Consider the following 20685-nt stretch of genomic DNA (forward strand, 5'->3'; position numbering starts at 1 on the left):
TTTTTGATTTTTGATTGGGGGGGTTGAGAAATAATTTAAATGAAATAACTATGTGTAAGTTTGTGTACAATGTAAGGCCATGCTTTCTGAATAACTTCCCATAGCTCCTGGCAGAGAGTTACCTACCATGACGTCTAAACAGTCTGGGTCAAGTGTCGCAATCAATGGCAGCCTTTTGATGTTAAGGCCCAAAGTCACTGAAGTAAATAATAAACATACTAAAAGCCCTACAACATGATAAGGAGAATTTAGAAATCTGAGTGGGAAGGAGTAATGAAGCCAAGATCAAATGCTGGCTCCCTTCCAAAATCACTAACACAACCTGCTATTAAGCCAAAGCAGATCTGTTGCTTCCTGTGTAGTAAGGAGAGGACCATCTCCACACAGGCTTCATAGTGCCCCCAGGAGACAAGGACTGATTCGGGCTACTTACTGAGATCTGAAGGGATGGATAACTGAAGTTGACCTGAAAATTATGGAATCTGACATGGAGAAGGAAAGGAAGACCTAAAACAACGCATCTGGGGGCCATGACTGCTGTGGGGAAAAGGGTTAGCATTTATATACCCTGGGTTGAGACTGTTTGAAAACCAAATACCAATTTATAGAAACTTCTCACCAATCTAGAGTCTACTTATTTAGCATTTTTGGCTACACATGCCAGAGTCAAGAAATCAGACAGACAGACAGACACGCACAAACACACACACACACACACACATACACACACACCCCTCTGTGGAGAAAAACATCCCCTCCCTTTATATTCTTCTGTAAACTACTGAAGTCTTCACTCAAAGCTGAATGAGCTAAATGCTAAAGGTGATTGGACTGTTTTTTAAAAAAATCTCGAATAGTTAATGTTCTACCATGCTGAGTTGCAAGGGTTCTCATCCTACAGTAGGTAATATTAAAGCATTGCCTGTGGGATCAGAAAGACTCTCATTTGATTTCTGCTTCTGCCGTTTAGTAGCTGTGTGACCTGGATGTGGAACTTCTCTCACAGCTTTGTCCCCTCACTGTAAAGGAAGGATAATGATACCTCACAGAGAGGTTGTGAGGATTAAACTTTGTAATAAATGTAAAGCCCTTGGTACTGTGACTGGCTCCTAAAAACAACTCAGTGAGTTTGTTTTTGTTACTGACACTGCCATCAATATCATAGAAAGATCAGGAGGCAGAAAAAGGAGATAAAAATGGCTCAAGTGAAAAGGATAGGTAGAGATAAGGACTTCTAATAGTATGATAATATAATATTCCTTATGTGATTCTGGGGGCTCATCAAGAAACACTTGTTTTTAATATAGCTTATTAAAGGCAGATAGAACATACTACTTTGTAGAAAAACTATTAACAACTAAAAGAGAGAGTTGGTCTATAAAGAAATGTGCTTTAATTATCTAGAAAATTCACTAGTGAGTGATATATGAAGATATGTGAATCTACCTGTGAATGCAATCATTTGAAAATGTATGAATATTCAAAATTACTGCTATAGACAAGTAATGTATCATAATGTTAAAACTTAGTCCTTAATCATCCATAACCCACAGTTTACATGAGATTCTGTCTCCTCCAAAATCCACAGCAGATTATGAGGACACTCAAAATCTAAAGCTGAATGAATGAGGAAAGTGAGTCACCCCATTCAGTGTTTCATTAGAAGAATCTGCTGAGGGCCTAAATGTGCCAGGTATTATGCTGAGCACTTTAGATAAAAACCGTTAAGACCTGGTCCTGCCTAATGGTGCTGTACTCTAACTGGAAAGGACAGAAACCTGGAAGGATCTTCCCACTTAAAGGGCCAGGAGTGATAAACTAGATGGGAAATTGCTAGAATATACCTAGATGGGCATACTGAGGAAGAAGTTAGCCAAAAAGGTGGGGACGACACAGAGAGGTATGTACCTGGACACAATTATGACAAATCAGCTGATTCAACAATAGAAACAGGAAAGGAGACACTGTGTGGCCTTGGTAACTCAGCCTGTATGAGGCTGCATTAACCAAAAGAGACCAGAATAAACACAGAGCAGGAAGTTAGAAGCATCACAAAATAATGCTTTACCACGGAATGGCCTGGAATCAAAATACAGGAGAGCAATAGGCAAACTGGATCTAGAAAAGTGAGTACAACTGATAGAGTGGCCAAATCTAGAGACTTCTCGAGAAGCGAAATGTTTTTGAAGTTGATTTTTTGTTTTTTAACCCTCAAAGAAAGATTTCGTCCCTCCACCCCCATCCCAAGCTGTCAAAAACAAAAATGAAATTTTGCAGATGTTATCTTTGTGTCATTACTGCTCAAATTATAATCATGGTCACAGTATACTGTACAACATGCAAGCTTAGCAACCAGTGGTCAGAGGGAGGATATCGACGGTGAAGATCAATCCTTTCCCTACCACAAGCCTGTAATGCAGCCCTAAATGGGAAGATGGTGCATATGTTGCTGAGCACATTATCCACAAAGTTTAGAACGGATCCTTGCCCTTACTGTGTGACGGAGAGCAACTATATGGCAATTCTTTCACCTATAGAAGAAGCTGCATTCCCTTTGGCATACGTAACAACCATCAATCAAGATTTTGATATGTCTGAATGGCTCCCTCCAACCTATTTACGCGCCTCAAAACGTCTACTGCATTCACATAGATAAGAAGGCCACAAATGAGTTTGAAATTGCTGTGGGGCAATTATTGAACTGCTTCCCAAATACTTTGATATCATCAAAGTCTGAGTATATTACTCACAGGGGAATATCCAGACTCCAGACTGTCCCCGCCTGCATGGGAGATCTTCTAGCTTCAGACGTTCAGTGGAGACACTTCATTAAAATCTGTGGTCACAATTTCCCCCTAAAAACAAATAAGCAGATAGTGCAGTATTTGAAAACATTGAATGGGAAAAACATTACTCCTCACTTAGTGTCCACTTTGAAATCTGCCGAAAGGATCAAATATGCTCGTAGACTGTCTTTTGTCCTAAAAACACGTAGAAAGAAGGGTCCCTTGCCAAATCAACTCAAAATCCACTTTGCTTCAGCTTACACTGTCCTTACAAGGGAATTTGTCCATTTTGCTCTTTTTAATAAAATAGCCATTCAGTTACTTCAGTGGTCCCAAGATACCTATGAAATATACCTACAGTCCCGATGAACTATTCTGGATTTCACTTAAGATTCCGTGTGAGTGTGTTTCCCTCCTCATTTCTTATTATTTTTTACTTCTTAACCAAGGTAATATATCATTGTGGTTTTAAAATCAAACATCATTAAAAGGCTTAGTGTAATGAAGAATTGAGGGCCATGCCTCTCCTCACATGCAGTCCCAATTACCAAAGGCAACTATTATCATATTTTCAGCTGTTTCTCCTGTTGTTACCTCTATATAAATAATATGTCTATACTATCATTTCTTAACATATCAGATTTTAACATTAATTAACAATATCCTGTGCTCGCTTCAGCAGCACGTATACCAAAATTGGAACGATACAGAGAAGATTAGCATGGCCCCTGCACAAGGATAACGTGCAAATTCGTGAAGCATTCCATATTTTTTTTTAAAAAAAAATCAATATCCTGTTATAATTGTTGAGAACTACGTTTTCATCCTTTACCCACAAATTTTCCTTCACTCATCTTTTTAAAACCATGATTTTAAATCAATTGTCAATGTTTATATTATTATAACTATGAAGCTATAATTTATAACTGACAAGAACTCTACTATAATTACATTTACTTTCTCCTAAATATTTTGTTTTTCCTGAGGTTAATGATTGCTGCAGGTCTTTCATCCCTTACTTACTTATTTTTATATATATTTATCACTAATATTTCCAGAATGCTTAAACTAATCTGTCAAATAAATATCATTATTTTTCAAGCGTTCAACTCTTTACCAGCTCCTTTTTCCTTCCGAGTCTAGACATTTCTCCCCTTGGGCCTATCATCAGGCTCTGATCCTAGGAATTCTCTTCCCCACACCTATGTTAGATCCCATATTCCAGAGAATCTATGTCTTTGTCTTTTAAAGATACATCCTGAATATTTAAGAATTAAATAACACAACATCACACATTCGCTTCAAAATAATCTGAGGGTAAGTGAGGAAGGAAATCATGATTGGCTCTCTTTTGATAATTATTGACCCTGGCTGATGGGTATACAAGTATTAATTATTTTATGTGTTTAAAGTTTTCTAAAGTAAAAAGATTTTTAAACTTTAATCCCAGATATTTCTCTTTTTTGGCAGTTATGCTAAATGGGATCATATTTTTAGTTATGTTGTTTATTTTACTTATGAAGTCTGTTAATTTTTGAATATTATTTTTTGAACCCAGCCATATAACTAAATTTTCACATTCATTTTAACAGTTTTTCAGTTGATTATCTTAGATTTTTCCATTTATTCAATCATAATCTGCAAGCAAATGATAAACTTCCCAAATTTCCAATTATGTTAATTTCTTTATCTTATCTAAATTAACAATTATCTCCAGGATAATATAAAATAATAGTATTGATAATAGGAATTTTTATCTTGTTCCTAACTTTAATAAGAAATGTTTTAGGTGTGTGTTTGGTGATTTCTACTTGTTTGTTAGTAAGGGGGTAGCTTTCTCTCTCTACTTTTTCCATACTAATGTCTACTTAGATTTTTCACCCCTTCTGCAGTCAGTTTTGATAAATTATATTTTCCTGGAAAATCATCAGTTCCATCCAAATTTTCAAATTCATTTGCTGACAGTTGAACAAAGGCATTTCTTAAAAGACTTTGAAGTTCCCTATGTATCCATGGCTCTTCCTACTTATCAATTCGTGTTTTGTGTATTTATGCCTTTCCTCTTTTTTTTTCCCCTTGGATTTACTTATTAGTTCTGCCATTTTTCTCTTTTCCAATTCATTAATTTCAAGTTGTCATTATTAATTCTTGCATTTTGCTTTTATGAAATTTGTTTTGGTGCTCTTTTTCTAACTTTTTTAAATTGGTTGCCTTTTTTCATTTACTTTTTAAAACTATAATTTCTTCTGGTTACTACTTTGGGTATATTCCATAGTTTCTGATAAGTTGGACTTTCATCATGATTACTTTCTGGATATTACGCAATTGTAATTTTGCTTTCCTCTTTGAAGAGCTGTATAAGAAAAAGTGTTTTTAGAGTTTTAGGTGCATTTTTAAATTTCCATTGTGCATACGTTTTTAAGATTAATATTTAATTTTACTATTTACTCCATTTGCTCACAGACTGTTACCTGCATTATCTCTACTTGGGAAGGTGAGATTTTCTTTGTGGCCTCATATATAATAAGTTTTGGCAATTGTTCTATGGACACTTAAAAAAATGTGTATTATTGGTTTTCAAGGTATCGCTTTCTATATATACTTGTAGAAATTAAATATATCTTATTTAGTATATTACTTAGGTATTACACATTCTTTTGAGATCTACCTACTGAATCTATCAATTCTTAATAACGTTGAATTAAAACTTCCTACAATTTTATTTCTCCTTTTAAGTTTTAGCATCATGAATGTTGACGCTGCTATTGGGGCAGAGATGTTAAGTTTTCTATCTTCATTAAATTGCATCTCATATCATTTGAGGCTTTTTGTCCTGAATTCAACTTTATTTGATATTAAGATCATGAGCTATCTTGATTTTAGTTTGCCTTTCTTTGATATATTTTTTCTCACACTTTAATTTGTGTATGAGTCAGGGTTCAGTTAGGAGACAGAAATCACATTTATAATGTGAATAGAAAAATTTAATATAAAGAAGTATTACCTAGTAACAAGGGATTAACTACTAAGAGGTAACGAACTCTAAAGAATAAAGAAATAGCAGAAGTAGAAAACAGCCATGACCCCTAAGCCTTAGGCAGAGTTGCCAAGGAGTTTACTTGGAAACTTGGAAAAAGTCTTTCCCCAAACTTGGAAAAAGGAGATTCAGAACTTCTTGAAGATGATGTGGCTGAGGCCCACTGAATGGCCAAGAAGTTTGCTACAGAGCCACAGACTGGGCTGGCAAGCAAGAAAACATCAACTGGGGTGCTAGCAAGACTCACTGGGAAGTCACTTGCTAGGATACCAGCGAAATTTACTGGGAGGCCATATGCTAGGCTCCCACTGTAAATTGATGGGAAGTCCCATGGTGCCACTGACACTTGCTGTGAAGCCATCCACTAGGATGCTGGCAAAATTCTCTAGGAAGCCGCTTGTTGGGATGCCCGTGATATTCACTAAAATGTAAGCACTGTTGGTGTCCTTCAGTCTCCCTGAGGTGCTGCTGAAACTCACTGGGATATTACCCACTGGGGTGCCACTGAAATGCACTAGGAACCTACCTCTGGGGTACTATCAGAATTGTCTGGGAAGCCTAGCATTGGGTTGCCTATGAAATTTGCTGGACAGTGAGCACTACTGGGTGTCCTACATACCACAAAATCAGGGAAAAAGGCCATCAGAACAAGAAAGAGAAAGCCTTTCCTCTTGCAGGGCCCTTCTAGTGCCCTTTACTGACAAAACTTGGTGTTGTATGAGCTGACAAAGGAGAAATGTTTACAGGGTCCAGTTCTAGTATCATAAAGGATGCCTTTGAAGCTGAGAGCCAGGATATTGATATCTGGCACAGTCCACCCCTTTGGCTATTCAGTTTCCACGTGCACCCTCTGCACACACTCCCATATAACAATGAAACAACTCTATGTTTCCATCCAACAAGATATAGCTACACTTTGTGTAAGTAAGAAGACCTCATGCTTCCTCCAAATGAGGAGACAGAGAGTATAAACATTATTGCATCTATCACTGGCTATATCAGTTATTTCTCAAATTCATTCACAGCTCCACGACCCATTCCATATTTCCCTTGCTCTCAGCCAGAACTTCAGCTGGTCAGGGTTCTTTACCTGGTGGGGTGATCCAAATCTTCATTCGTGAATGATATAAATCCTTAAACGTCTTGCCTCTTTTCGGTTGCTATAGTTTTCCATTAACCTTTACTATCGAGCATGGAGATACTAAGTGATGCCCCCCAAAGAATTCTCTGGGTTCCAGATAGAGTTCACTGGGTAGAGCAATGCAATTTTCTGGAGAATTGCAATCACTCCAGCCAATAAAATGACACTTTTTTCAGAGTGACATTTTTTCTCTCTGTTGGTTCTGTGGCATAAGGGGACCATAACGGCCAAGTGGAAATCTCATCTTTGAATTCAGTGGCACCATTGTCCATTGAGAGAGCATTCCCCCTTGGAAACAAAGACCTCCAAACCCGCAGAATTCAAAGTTGTCAGGATGGAAAGTAAAAATTCTGTGGGAATCAATCCTTGATTCCCAGACCCATGTATTCTGGCTATGGAGAAGACAGCATCATATATTGATCTCTGATTCAAAGTATATACAGGAGTTTCCTGTACAAGAAAACTCCATTCTTTTGGGTGTTGTCTCTCAACTGCAGCTGGAGCTGAGCCTTCAGGAAGCCATTACAAATTTCAGCCAGGTCAGCCCCTTCTGCTTGATGATATATGCGGCAAGACCAGTTAATTCTATGGACATGAGCTAGCTGTTAAACTTCCTTTGTTATGAAATGAGTTCCTTGATCAGAAAGATAAGAATGAGTTCCTCAATCTTTGTAAAAAGTGGCGTGATGATGAATAAGTCATCTGGTGAGTCCATAGATTGTGGTTCTAGCAGAAGCCTAACGGGCAGGGAAGGCAAATCCATATTCCATATTCAGAATGTGTATTTATTCCAGTGAGGGCAAATCTCTACTCATTCAGTGATGAAAGGGGTCCAGGGTACTCAGTCTGACACCAGGTGGCTGGCTGGTTCCGTCAGAGAATAGCACCATTGCAAGGCTCAGCATTGTTCTCAGCTGTTAGCAGATTAGGCATTCGGCAGTAGCATTGGCCAGGTCAGCCTTGGCAATGGAAAGTTCATATTGTTGAGGCCATGCATAGCTTCCATTCTTTTCACCATAGTTTGTTCATTGGCTCATTGAGGAAACGATGGGGTGACTGGGGAAAGTGACAGGCTGATATATACAGAATGTGTCATTTGCTTCACCTGATAATTAAAAGCCTTCTCTGCAGTGTATGCCATTTGATGAGCATTCACATGGGACCCAAATATCATAGTCTATGCCCATTCTGAAAGATCTATGTATATACCTCTCCCCCAAACTTCCTTGTCACCAATCTCCCAATCCTATCTTTCAAGTCCCTAACACCCAGCCCAACTATACAACTGCCTGTGTACTGAGTGTAGATCCACACTTTGGCCATCTCTCCCTGCAGAAAGAGTGGACTACCAAATGTACTCAAAGTTCTGCCTATTGGAGGATTTTCTTTTACCACAGTCCTTCAGGGTCACCCTTGATTCATGCTATAAATCTGCAGCTGTTCACTTTAAATGGTGCAAACATACCATGTACACCAAGAACCCTGCCCCAAGACAGCTTTCAAATCTGTATTTCTATCATTAGTCCCACCTCTCTCCTCAGCTCCATGGCCAGGCTTTTTCCTGGTGCAATTTATTTTTAATGTTTTAATGTAAAAACTTTTGAATGTACTTTAAAAATAGACTATGATGAACCCCCATAATCCTATCAATCAACTTTACAGTCATCCATAAAATGCTTTACTTGATTGCATTATTGCCCTTCATATTTCCTTTAACTTCAATATTTTTTTTAAAGATTTTATTTTTTCCTTTTTCTCCCCAAAGCCCCCGGGCACATAGTTGTATATTCTTCATTGTGGTCCTTCTAGTTGTGGCATGTGGGACGCTGCCTCAGCGTGGCTTGATGAGCAGTGCCATGTCTGCGCCCAGGAACTGAACCAACGAAACACTGGGCCGCCTGCAGCAGAGCATGCAAACTTAACCACTAGGCCACGGGGCCAGCCCCTAACGTCAGTATTTTAAAGCAAATCCTGAGCTATTGTCTTTTCACCCCTAAAAACTTCAGCATGCACATCAAAAGAAAAAAAATACACAACTTTCTCATTCAACATAATGCTGCTACCACATGTAACAAAATAGCAATAGTCCTTTAATATAATTGAATGCACGGTTCAAATTCAAACTAATTGCCTAAAAAAATTCATACAGTTGGTTGGTTTGTTGAAATAAGGACCTGAACAGGTTTCATCCATTGAATTTGTTTACGATGTCTCTTGAATCTCTTTTAGGTTTCTTTTCTTCTACATCAGCTCCTTTGTCAGGCAGAACATCCCACATTCTAGATTTGGCTGATTGCTTTCTTGTTTTAACTTGCTTCTCTATTTCACACATTTCCTGTAGACTAGAAATCAGATCTAAAAGTTTGATTAAATTAAGGTTCAATTGGCTAAGAGGGCAAGAGGAAGCTCTTGCATGAATCAGGAGACATATAATGTCTGTTTTTTTTCCCTTTTAGGATACTAAAATTCATAACTGACTTCAGACAGATTCACTTCTTTTAATTGTCCCTGAACATATCCCCAGGAGAATCTACCCACATACTCCCAAACTACACTTCCTCTTTCATTCATCTGTCTTTGTTCAAGGCAGAATGTTCTGAGACATCCTGCATTCTTCTTCCCTTTCCATTGATTCTCACAATTTTCTAAACAAGGATCATTTCTTTCTTTCTTTTTTTTTTGGTGACGAAGATTGCCACTGAGCCAACATCTGTGCCCATCTTTGTCTATTTTTCACAGCCTGGCTTGAGGAGCTGTGTGTAGATTGGCCCCTGGGATCTGAGCCCGAGAACCCCAGGGCACCAAAGCAGAGTATGCAAATCTAACCACTAGCCACCAGGGCAGCCCCAAGGAACATTTCTCATATCAGATCTTTCCTCTCCATTCACACTACACTGCCTTAGCCAGAAAAGGTTCCATAACAGAGGTATTTGAGTAGGATTAAAATAAACAGAACTATCTAAGGATATCATTTCTCTGACTCTCCCAGGCAGAATAATCACTCCTTCCCTTCTATTTCCATTTCACTTTTGTTATTCCTCTATAATTGGATTTATCACATTATATATTTAATATCTATTTCTCTCCATATCCAGGTTGGGAATCCTTTTAGAAGAGACTAAACTTTATTCAATGCCCTAAATTCCTTATATATAGTTAAATTAAATGTTTACTGTTGAATGAGTGTTTCTCTTAAAAGCAATAGTAAACATGTGAATAAACTATGAAGAAGTAGAATCTTTTCTAGCTTTTCTTTATTAGCTATGAAATTATATTTAAATGTTTAAAACATTAAATTCAGTTCTGTGCTAATAATACTAATCTGATGTGAGATATAAGAAAGAACTTATAATCTAATATTTCACAGACTAGAGCAATGATGCTCAGGAGGCTTTGGGGCCATGTTTGTAGTAAGTGCTATTGTGGTGTCAGTCCCAGACTATTGATAGTGACACTATCAGCTAGCAATGCCTAAGGCACTCACTCAACTGTATCACACACAGGGGCTGATGTTGTGGCTGGACTGGCCCCAGTGGTTCTTATTATAATTGCAGGACACACTTCAGCAAAAACCATCAGGGAAGCTTAAGGAACAAGATTTATTACTCACAAGTTCTGGAGGGTACATGGCACGCCCCAAGGGCACACAGAATGTTCTCAGGTAGAGAGACAGAGTGCGGACCTGGGGCTCTGCCTTGATCAGGATCCAAGTGGGAGAAGTCTAAGGTTTCATGGGTTCACTCTTTATTGGCTAATTTAAAGCAGAAGAGCAGGAACGAGGGTCAGGAAGGGAGACGCAGGGTCACTCAAAAGGTCAGTTATTTAGGTTTTCCGGGGCTTCCTGAAAGAGGGAACTTCATGGGTGGGGATGGGGTAATTCCTTAACTGGTTGTTTTGCTGGTGGCTGTGTCAGCACATTTCCACTACATGCAGTGACTATTTCAAACTTTCTCCACTCTTCTCAAACCTCTACCCTCCCTGGACAACCTTACTTTCTGCAAATAGTCTCGCCTCCAAATTCCCAGAGTAAATAAAGGCAATCAGATGGAAACTCTTTCAGCTTCCTGTCTGAGTTTGCACACATTCTTTTTTTCCTACAACAGTGAAGAATCCTTCCCTTCCATGGTCATTTCCTCTATCTATGCGCTGGATCTCTTCACCCATTCAGACAGCTGGGGTCTAACTTAGATTGTGTGGGGGCAGGGTGAGTCAAAAAAAGGCCTCATTAAGGAAATGACAAAAAGAGATCTGAAGAATAAATGGGAGGTTGGACCAGAAGAAACAAGGGTGAGGTGGAGGTTGGTTAAAAAAACTCGTAGGCTGAGAGAAAAGAATCTGGATGCACATATTTTAAGACAGGCAAAAGCTACACATGTTCAAGGAAACTTCTTTCTCAGGAAATCTGTGCTAATGATGATCTTTACTAAATCTAAGGCTTATCACATTTTAATGGCTTCTTTCATTTCACATTTAAATATACTCAAGTCTCTTCCACCTTAAGACAAACAAAAATGAAGAAAATAAAAAATAAATAAGAGCTTGTCCAAGCCTTCTTGCCACTCCTGATACAGCCATCCCATTTCTCCCATCCAGCTGAAGTTGTTGGAAGAGCTGTCAACAGTTGCCATCTCCAATTCCTCTCATGCCACTCCCCTCAACCTACCTCATCTGGATCCTGCCACTAATCCTCCCTTCACTTTTTCTTTCAAACTGATTTCCTAAGGACATTAATGATAAATCAAGTGGTCACCCTCCAGCCAAGTGCTACCACACTCTCTGGCTGTCCTCTCTGGCAACTTCTTAGTTTCCTTTGTCAGTTCATTGTCTTTTAATAAACCACTGATTTGAACGTTTAACACAAGGTGGCCTGAGGCCCTCTTTACTTCTAATTCTTTAGACTTTGTCCAAGTCAGAGGTCAGCAAACTTTCTGTAAAGGACCATAGAGTAAATATTTTAGGCTTTGCTGACCACACAGTCTCTGTGTCTTCATCACAATGACTAAATTCTGCCATCATAGCCTGAAAGGTACCAAATGAGAGAGTGTGGCTATGTTTCAATAAAACTTTATTTATAGACATAAAATTTGAATTTCACATAATCTTCACGTCAGGAAATAATATTCTTCTTTTGAATTTTTCCCCAATCATTTAAACATGTAAAAATGATTCTTAGCTGGTGGCCTGTACAAAACAGATGGTTGGCCCAGGGCCACAGTGTGTGCCCTGCACTCAGTGATTTTCTCCACCCTTGTGGCTTTAATTACCACCTATGCACAATAACTCCCAAATTTAAATCTGCAGCCCAAATATATTTTCAAAGCTCCAAACATACACATCCAACTGGTTACCCCACATCTCCTCTTGGATGTCTCAATGGTACCTCAAAATCAACACATTCTAAGATGACCCCGATTCCTCCCTCACCCCACAAATCCAATCAAGCACGAGGTCTTGCTGGTTCTATAGCCTACTTATTTCTTGAAATCATCCTCTTCTCACCATTCACTCTGCAGCCATTCTAATCCAAGCCACCTTCATTGTTTGTTCCACTGCAACTGCTTCCTAAATGGTCTTCTAATATCTCTTCCTGACCCGCTGTGATCCATGTAGCAGCCAGGGTAATAACATCATCCCTCGATATCTGCAGGGGATTGGTTCTAGGACCCCCAGGATACCAAAATCCACAGATGCTCAAGTGCCTTATATAAAAAGGCGTGGTATTTGCATATAACCTGTGCACATCCTCCCATATACTTTAAATCATCTCTAGATTACTTATAATACCTAACACAATGTAAATGCTATGTAAATAGTCATTATACTGCATTGTTCAGGGAATAATGACAAGGAAAAAAAAAGTCTGTGCATGTTCAGTACAGATACAGCTATTGTAGACCTTTTGATTTGTGGTTGGTTGAATGCAAGGATGCGGAACCTGTGGAAACAGAGGGCCAACTGTATCTGAAAACACTAATCCGATAAGTAAACTTTCCTGCTTGAAGTACTTTTAACACTTTGCCAAAAAGTCTTTCACTCAAGTTAACGCCTGCAGGTTGCCATAGTATCTGCCCAACCCCTGCCCCTCTCTCCTCACTTTGTGCTTCTCACCCACTCTTTTCCCTACTCTAGCCAAACTCGTACCATACTGGTCTGTACATTTTAAGCCTTCTTTAAGAAATCCTTACCTACTCCAAGATCATAAAGACATTCTCCCATATTTTCTATTAACAGTTTTGCTGTTTTTGATCTTCACATTTACCACTTTAATATATTGGAAATTATTTGGAAGGTATAAGTAATAAATCTAACATTATCTTTATCTATTTGGGTAGCCAATGTTTCCCATACCATTTTTTGCACAGTGCTTATTTCTAGTGCTATTTACTTTCTATTCTAAGTTCCTGGGCCAGTTTCTAAGCTATTATTTTCCACTGGTCTATTTTTCTAATAGCAGTACAATAATTTTAATTATGCTCAAAATTTTCTTGGCTATTTTTGGTCCTTACACTTGCAAATTAGTACTAGGATCAGCTTATAAAGTTCTGATAACAATTCTGCTGTGGTTTTTATTGGATGTCAATTAAATGTTAGTAATCCCCTTTCATGGATAATATCCAAAAGCCACAAGGAGAATGAGAACTAGAAACTCTAAATTCAATGAAACCAGAAGAAATTGAAACTCTAAATAATGACGTATGTGGAAGGGCTTCCAAAGCAGTGAAGATAAAATGGTGGTGCACGTGAGAAGAAGCAGAGAGGGGATGTTTATTTCTACAAATCTCAGAAAGAGCTAGCAAAGCAGATTTCTCTAAGGGGAGGAGACACTCTCAGAGGTATAAAACCAAAAACCCTCCCATTTTTTACGCTAATGAGAAAAGGGTGCCTGGACCAGCAGTAAGAATGTCTATGGACCTGGTTTGGTTCCAGAGATGCAAAGGAGATGAAGCTAAATGAGAAAACTCACAGATAAGCTGAATTTACAACTACCTATCAAAAACCTACCACAAACACATTAGTGGAAGGTGGAGTCTCAGACGCATTTTCTTTAAAGTTTGCAATAAGGATGCCCACTACCATTCTTATATTTAACATTTTAAAGGAAATTGTAGCCAGTTGAATAAGGTAAGAAAAAGAAATAAGGTATAACAATCAGAAAAGAAATTAATTTGCCATTATTTTCAGACAGTGTGATTGTCTAAATCGAAAATAAGCTAAGAGTCTCCAGGAAAGCTACTAGAATCAATAAATAACATCAGTAAGTTGCTCAATATAAGATTATATTTAAGTGAATGGTGTTCATATATACCAGCAGAGAATATTTTAAGCAATAAGAAACCAGAAGTCACTAAGGATAAATCTAACAAAAGATGTACAAGACCTTAACAGATAAATTTATAAATTTTATAAAAGACTTAAAAATGGAGTGCTATACCATTTTCATGGATTGAAAGACTCAACATTTTAAGGATGGCAATTCTCCCAAATTAATTTATAAATTTCATGCAGTTCCAATAAAAATCACAACAGGCTTATTAACAGAACTTTACAAACTGATCCCACTACTAATTTACAAATTATAGGGACCAAAACTAGATGTCTCTATGCTTCTGCTTCAGTTGTCTTTTGTTTATTAATTGTTTTCTTAGGTATTAGTACTTCTGTTTATTGAATTTGGAGTTTCTCTTTCATGTTTTAGTTTTCAACAATTGTTTTTGGTATTTCTTGGTATGTCTTCTTCCTTATTTTTAAGATTCCTTGCCCACCTGTCGGTGGACACTAGTTATGTTCATCATAGCCTGTGATAATGGGAAAAGGGCAGGACACGCCTTTAACTAGAGGACATTGCGCCCTTTCATTATGTCTTTGTTCTCATTCCTCCTGAGTGGCACTAGCCATTCAGATATTGTATAGTTTCTCCTTCCCAGCCTTTTACAGCAAGGGCCAGGAAACTTTTTCTGTAAAGGGCTGATAGTAAACATTTTAGGTTTTGCAGGCCACATATGGTCTCTGTCATGAATTCTTTGCTTTATTTTTTTTAACACTTTAAATTAAAAAATGTGAAATGTAAAAACCATAGTTAGCTTGTGGGCAATATAAAATAGGTCACAGGCTGATTTGTCCCCTTGCTCTGACTCTAGACTCGTTGCTCCAACCTAGGACAAATGCCTCTCCTTCCTCTTGCTTAACATAAGTGGAAGATGAAAGACAGCATTGACTTATCACGTTTCTCATAATTTAGTTTTCCAATCAATTATTCTGACATTTGCCCCAGGGCCCAACCTTCTTCCTTCTGAGCCTTCCTTCTGCGCCTTCCTTCTGCTTCTGAGCCTGATGAGATCCTGGGACTCTTTCTGTTCTAACCAGAACACATACCTGCCATAAGCTTTGAACTTTGATTTACTCTCTTAATCATGTCCCATCTGCTCTCCGTCTTCCAAAGAACCTTCTGATATTACTTTTGTTTTCCAATGTTGTCAATGACTAATAATATCTAAAAATATACAACTTTTCTAAGAGAGAAAATTTTTTTTCTGTCATACGTAGGAATTAAGCCAGGAGGGGAAGATACACAATATTTATCCAATGTCTATATCTACTTTTTAGGGAAGTTTTCTTCATAATAACCATGGTTATCAAAGCAATGTCATCAACAACTACTTAGACTTAACTAATAGTTTAACTTCTTTGTTTGCTATTTTTCCCTCATATTCTATTTCTTTCTTACATTCGTATTTTATTGAGTTGGGGTATATCCTTGAGCAATTAATAAATATTCTGAAAATGGTGTAAACTGTTTGAGGTCTCGTATTTGATTTCACTCTTGAATGACAGATTAGTTAGGCAGAAAATTCTGAATTTAAAATACCTTCCCTTGGGGGCTGGCCCCATGGCCGAGTGGATAAGTCCGTGCGCTCCACTGCAGGCGGCCCAGTGTTTCGTTGGTTGAATCCTGGGTGCGGACATCAAACCACACTGAGGCAGCGTCCCACATGCCACAACTAGAAGGACCCACAACGAAGAATATACAACTATGTACCAGGGGTCTTTGGGGAGAAAAAGGAAAAAATAAAATCTTTAAATAACTTCCCTTGGAACTTTGCTTTGATAACTTTTAGCGTCGTGTCACTAATGAGAAATCTGTTACCAGTGAGATCTTTTTCCTTTATAGGTAATCTCTTCCCTCTTGTTCTCTGTATAGAATCTTTTAGGATCTTTCTCTTTGACTTTGAATATATGAAATTTCATCAGGAAGTGACCACTGATGACTTTGAAGGAAATCCCCTCATAATGTGCACTAGTCATCCAAATTCTCACTTATTGGCTATATCAAAGATGGTTAAGTGAAACTAAGGTACAATTTGAGACAATATAAAATAAAATATACTACCTCACATGGAGATTTATTTCTACACCTTGATCTCATTATAACTTCCACCACACTCTGCATGTCTCGGGGGCACATATTATATTTCATCTTGTTTTTCAGTAGTTTGGGAAGTTCTCTCTTCCCTTAGCTTATGAGCCTCTGCAGGTGTGATCAGATGCCTGATTCACCTTGCAGATCAGAAGTGTCATGTCTAATAATATTTGTTATTAAATGAAGTAGTGCTATAAATTTCTGCAGCTGCTCAGCTTGAAACTTCATTCTCCCAGAAAATATTCTAGTCCATTGTATGTACATACCACACTTTGTTTAACCATTCATCTACTGATGGACACTTAAGTTGCTTCCATCTTTCAGCTGTTGTGAATAACGCTCCTATGAAAGAAGCAGGTTTTGAAAGCAAAGCAGTCTCTGAGAGTTCCATTCTGTTACCAGGGCATCTTGGACAAACTGGCCTGAGCGCCAAAGAATAGGGCAGGGGAATAGATAAATTCACTTGCAATAATGACTTTTACATTGAAAAGTGAAGAAAACACATAACCTACATAATAAGCACTAATTTTAGAGAGTCCAAAGAATCCAAAAAGCCTTCTTTCTCAGGAACGTAAGATGTTTTTGTTTGGGTTATTGTTTTACTTTGTGTTTTCTCGATGTCTTGTTCATTTGCGGTCACTATTGGTAATAGTGGTGTCCATGGACCTGGTGACTTAGAGTGGCTCTATAAATCTTCCAGCACATTTTCTAACAAGTTGCAGTTGGGGTCATATCCACTTACTGTGAAACGCCTATAACTGAGGATTCAAGAGAGAGTCCTAATTCATATTGCGGTCCCAGTGGAACCAGATTGGTATTTGCTCCCAAATTACAAGCTTTTAAAGAAAATGCTACAAAATAACAACAATAAGAAAACCAGTAACTTTCATTTTGGAATATGTGCCCTACTTTCGTCATAGATCCTGCCTAGGACACGCTGCAGACCTGTGGCCAGCCTGTGAACTTGCAGTAAGAATAGCCTCAGGTCACTCTGAAGGCAGATGATATTAGAACAAAGTTCAGTCTTCTGCAAGTGGCACCTTACTCACAGGTGGCTCTTTCATAGTGCTTAACTTCTAATCTAATCCATTTAATCAAACTCATTTAAACCACTCATTTAAAATCAGCCAAAGCCTAACTCATTTAACCGAAGACATGTTTTGTGGGATGCCCTAAAATAAAGGAATGCCCATCCAGAGATAAAATTAGGCTCTTTCCCCCATCTTCCTTAGTGAGAGGGGAATCCAACTATTTCATACATAAGTAAAGAAAGAAAGTCACCTGAAAGCAAAGCAGATCCTTCTTGTTGTGCCAAAAGTCACTAAATGGTTGAACATTCACATAGGCCAAGAGCCTTGTTATCCTAGGAGAAACGTTTAAACAAACCCCTTGAACTCTGAGAGCTTCGTGAAAATCAATCTCACTTCTCAGCAGAATTGGTCACCAGGAAGAAAGGAGACAGGGAAACTGGCTTCTGAAGTGGCAATGGTCTGACTTCTCCCATGAGCAGTTGGCAACTTGGGGAGTGTGCTTGTGAGTTCAGAACACTGATGGCTAAGGGTCCCATTACTTGGAGCTCAGGCCTGTTTCTCCAAGATGCCCTAGTAACAGAATGGAACTCTCAGAGACTGCTTTGCTTTCAAAACCTGCTGCTTTCATAGCAGCATTATTCACAACAGCTGAAAGATGGAAGCAACTCAAGTGTCCATCAATGGATGAATAGATAAACAAAATGTGGCATGTACATACAATGGAATATTCTTCAGCCTTAAAAAGGAAGGAAATTCTGACATGTGCTACAGATGGATCAATCTCGAAAACATTATGCTAAGTGAAAGAAGCCAGACACAAAAGGTCACATATTGTATGATGCCTTCTATATGACATATCCAGAATAGGCAAATCCATAGAGACAGAAAGTAGCGTGGTGGTTGCCAGGAGCTGGAAGGAGTAGGAAATGGACAGTTATAGTTTATTGGGTACAGAGTGTCAGTTTCACAAGACGAAAAGAGTTCTGGAGATGCATGGTGGTGACAGGTGCACACCAATGTGAATGTACTCATACCACTGAACTGTACACTTAAAAGTGGTTAAGATAGTAAATTTCATGGTAGGTGTATTTTACTACAAAAAAAAATTTTTTTAACCCTGCTGCAAAAGTGTTCTGCCCCAGCACCTGTGAGGGCAGCCACGGCAGAGAGGTCAGCTTCCACGACCCGCCCGGGGTGGATCTTCACTAAAGTGGACGGGTACTTCAACACCCTGCAGCCCCAATTCCCACCTTTCTCTAGAGTCAGCAGCTCAAAACTTACCCTCCAGTAACAGCAGTAAATTCATAAAGTTGTCCATCTTCCCTCTCCTGGTTCCAAATCCCTCCATGTAAAGAGCACGGGGAGCCCCAAGTACTTACCACTGCTTGAGAGAATGTGACGTTTATTAACACAGGTAAAACTAAGAACAATCCATTAAAAACATGGTGACTGGGAATGCCTATTTGGCAGCCAAGGTGAGTAATAAAGTAAGTAGTAAGACACACCTAATGTGCAGCTCAAAAGATAAGCCCCATGCTGCAAAACTTAATGTGGGCTTCTTGCACAGAACACATAGAGTAGAATGGAATGAGAATGGATGAGCTCACCCTGAGAAAAATGTAGAGATAGAAGAACATGCAGCCTAGGAGGGAGTTAACTAGAGGAATGAAAATGGAGAACATCACCCAAGTTTTTCTAACCTGCCCACATGGGATGGCCAAATCAAGAACTTGATTAAATTAGGACATTTTGAGTTCCAAGGAGGGAAATTGAACCAATAAGGGAATTGTATTGGAAGCTTTGTGATTTATGTAAAGAGCAGGGGTGCAGAAAATGAAAAACTAGAGAATAAAACATTGCATGACTCTCTCCCTCTAGCATGACTATCTGCTTCTCTCCGTAAGTTAACTTTATTCCATAGCAGGAAACATTGCTACAGCAGCTCCTGGGCCCCATCTCTCCCAGCTTCATCACCAGAGAAGGACTGAGTTTCTTCAAAACTCCAGGGAAAAAGTGATGAGTTCAACTTAGGTCATGAGATCACTCCTACAAATCAACTGAGGCAGACACTATAGCTTAGGCTGGGTTGAAGCCCACTGCTAGACCAGTCATCAGCTGTGGTCAGTAAGGCTACGGAAGGCCTCACCAGAATCTCAAGATTTGACTCAGAAAAGCATTCTCCGGAAAAGACAGGCTGGGCAGACAAACCAAGTGCCCACTATACAACATTCAGAGTCTTGAGGCTGAAGCCTGTTTATTAAAGGTACAGTGGATAAAAGAAGTAATGACGCCAGCCTCACATCCCATCTCCCTCTAGCTGCCTCTCCTTGTTTTTAAGACAGCTCATATCCCAATAACTATAGGACTCCGGATAGCCTGTGGAGTCTGCTGCTGGAATCCCAGTTGCAGTTCACTCAAGGGAAGCTGAAGCATACCATTATGTCTCAGAGCATCCTACAACAATCACTGTACATCACCACAGGCCCACCCAGGGCGGGTGGCCCTCAGCATTTCCTCCCTCTTTCATCACAAGGAAGAGCCTAATCCTCCCAGTCCCCATCTCTATGAAGGTTACTCAATCAGAAGCAAGGGTCTATTGACGATTGGTCCACACAATCCTAAAGTTGCCTCATCAGACACTGGGGATTCTAGCTCATTGGCCCAATGGTTTTCTCTTTCTCAATAAAGCAAACAGTAGCAGCACCACAAATTAAGACATTTTTCCAAGCAGTGGTCATCAATCAGTGACGAGTACAATGTTCCTCTTGCTTTCTTATCTCTCTGTTTGCAGCACAGAAATATTGCCTGCCCTTGCTCTAGGGGAGCTCATCTCCACAGACAAGATAATCACAAACAGAACTACAAAGTCGACTGTTGACTATTTACGACCCACACTGCTCCACAAGATAGACCTAATGGGGGTTTATCACAGTCAGTCAGGGCACTTACTGTTAACTCTCAACAGAAGGACTTCAACAGGTCTAAGGACTTGGTAGGGCCACAACAATCAGTGACTGATAAAATCTCTGCCACCCAGAACAGCATCTCCCTATCTACACCAACCCTTGATATGTATAAACAAGACTAACATTATGTAAACATCTGTAGTTTTGTTAATCTCGCTCTTTTTTAGAATTTAGAGCACCTGGCCCTTTTAGCAGCTGTAATTTGTTCCAGTTGGCAGTAATCATTGCTTTTCATACTGTTTGCCACTGTCTGGTCACTGCCATGAGAGGAAGCCTCTCTGCTCACACTAGACTGTTTATCCCCAT

At 39.0% G+C, this 20685-nt stretch overlaps 1 long non-coding RNA gene and 1 other non-coding gene across 8 annotated transcripts in view; one reads left to right on the forward strand and one right to left on the reverse strand.

Annotated features, from left to right (window-relative positions):
* The window catches only part of LOC102148205 (uncharacterized), a 117523-nt gene that overhangs the window by 72997 nt on the left and 23841 nt on the right, over nucleotides 1-20685 (reverse strand). For all 7 annotated transcript variants that reach the window (XR_011429482.1, XR_011429480.1, XR_011429483.1 and 4 more), the window contains one exon: nucleotides 2751-2855. This is a non-coding gene — a long non-coding RNA (uncharacterized lncRNA). The remainder of the gene's footprint in view (nucleotides 1-2750; nucleotides 2856-20685) is intronic.
* LOC111769375 (U6 spliceosomal RNA) lies at nucleotides 3453-3559 on the forward strand. Its single transcript, XR_002802366.2, has one exon. It is a non-coding gene; the product is annotated as a U6 spliceosomal RNA (small nuclear RNA).

The sequence above is a fragment of the Equus caballus genome, chromosome 20, assembly GCF_041296265.1.
Source record: "Equus caballus isolate H_3958 breed thoroughbred chromosome 20, TB-T2T, whole genome shotgun sequence".
Taxonomy (NCBI): domain Eukaryota; kingdom Metazoa; phylum Chordata; class Mammalia; order Perissodactyla; family Equidae; genus Equus; species Equus caballus.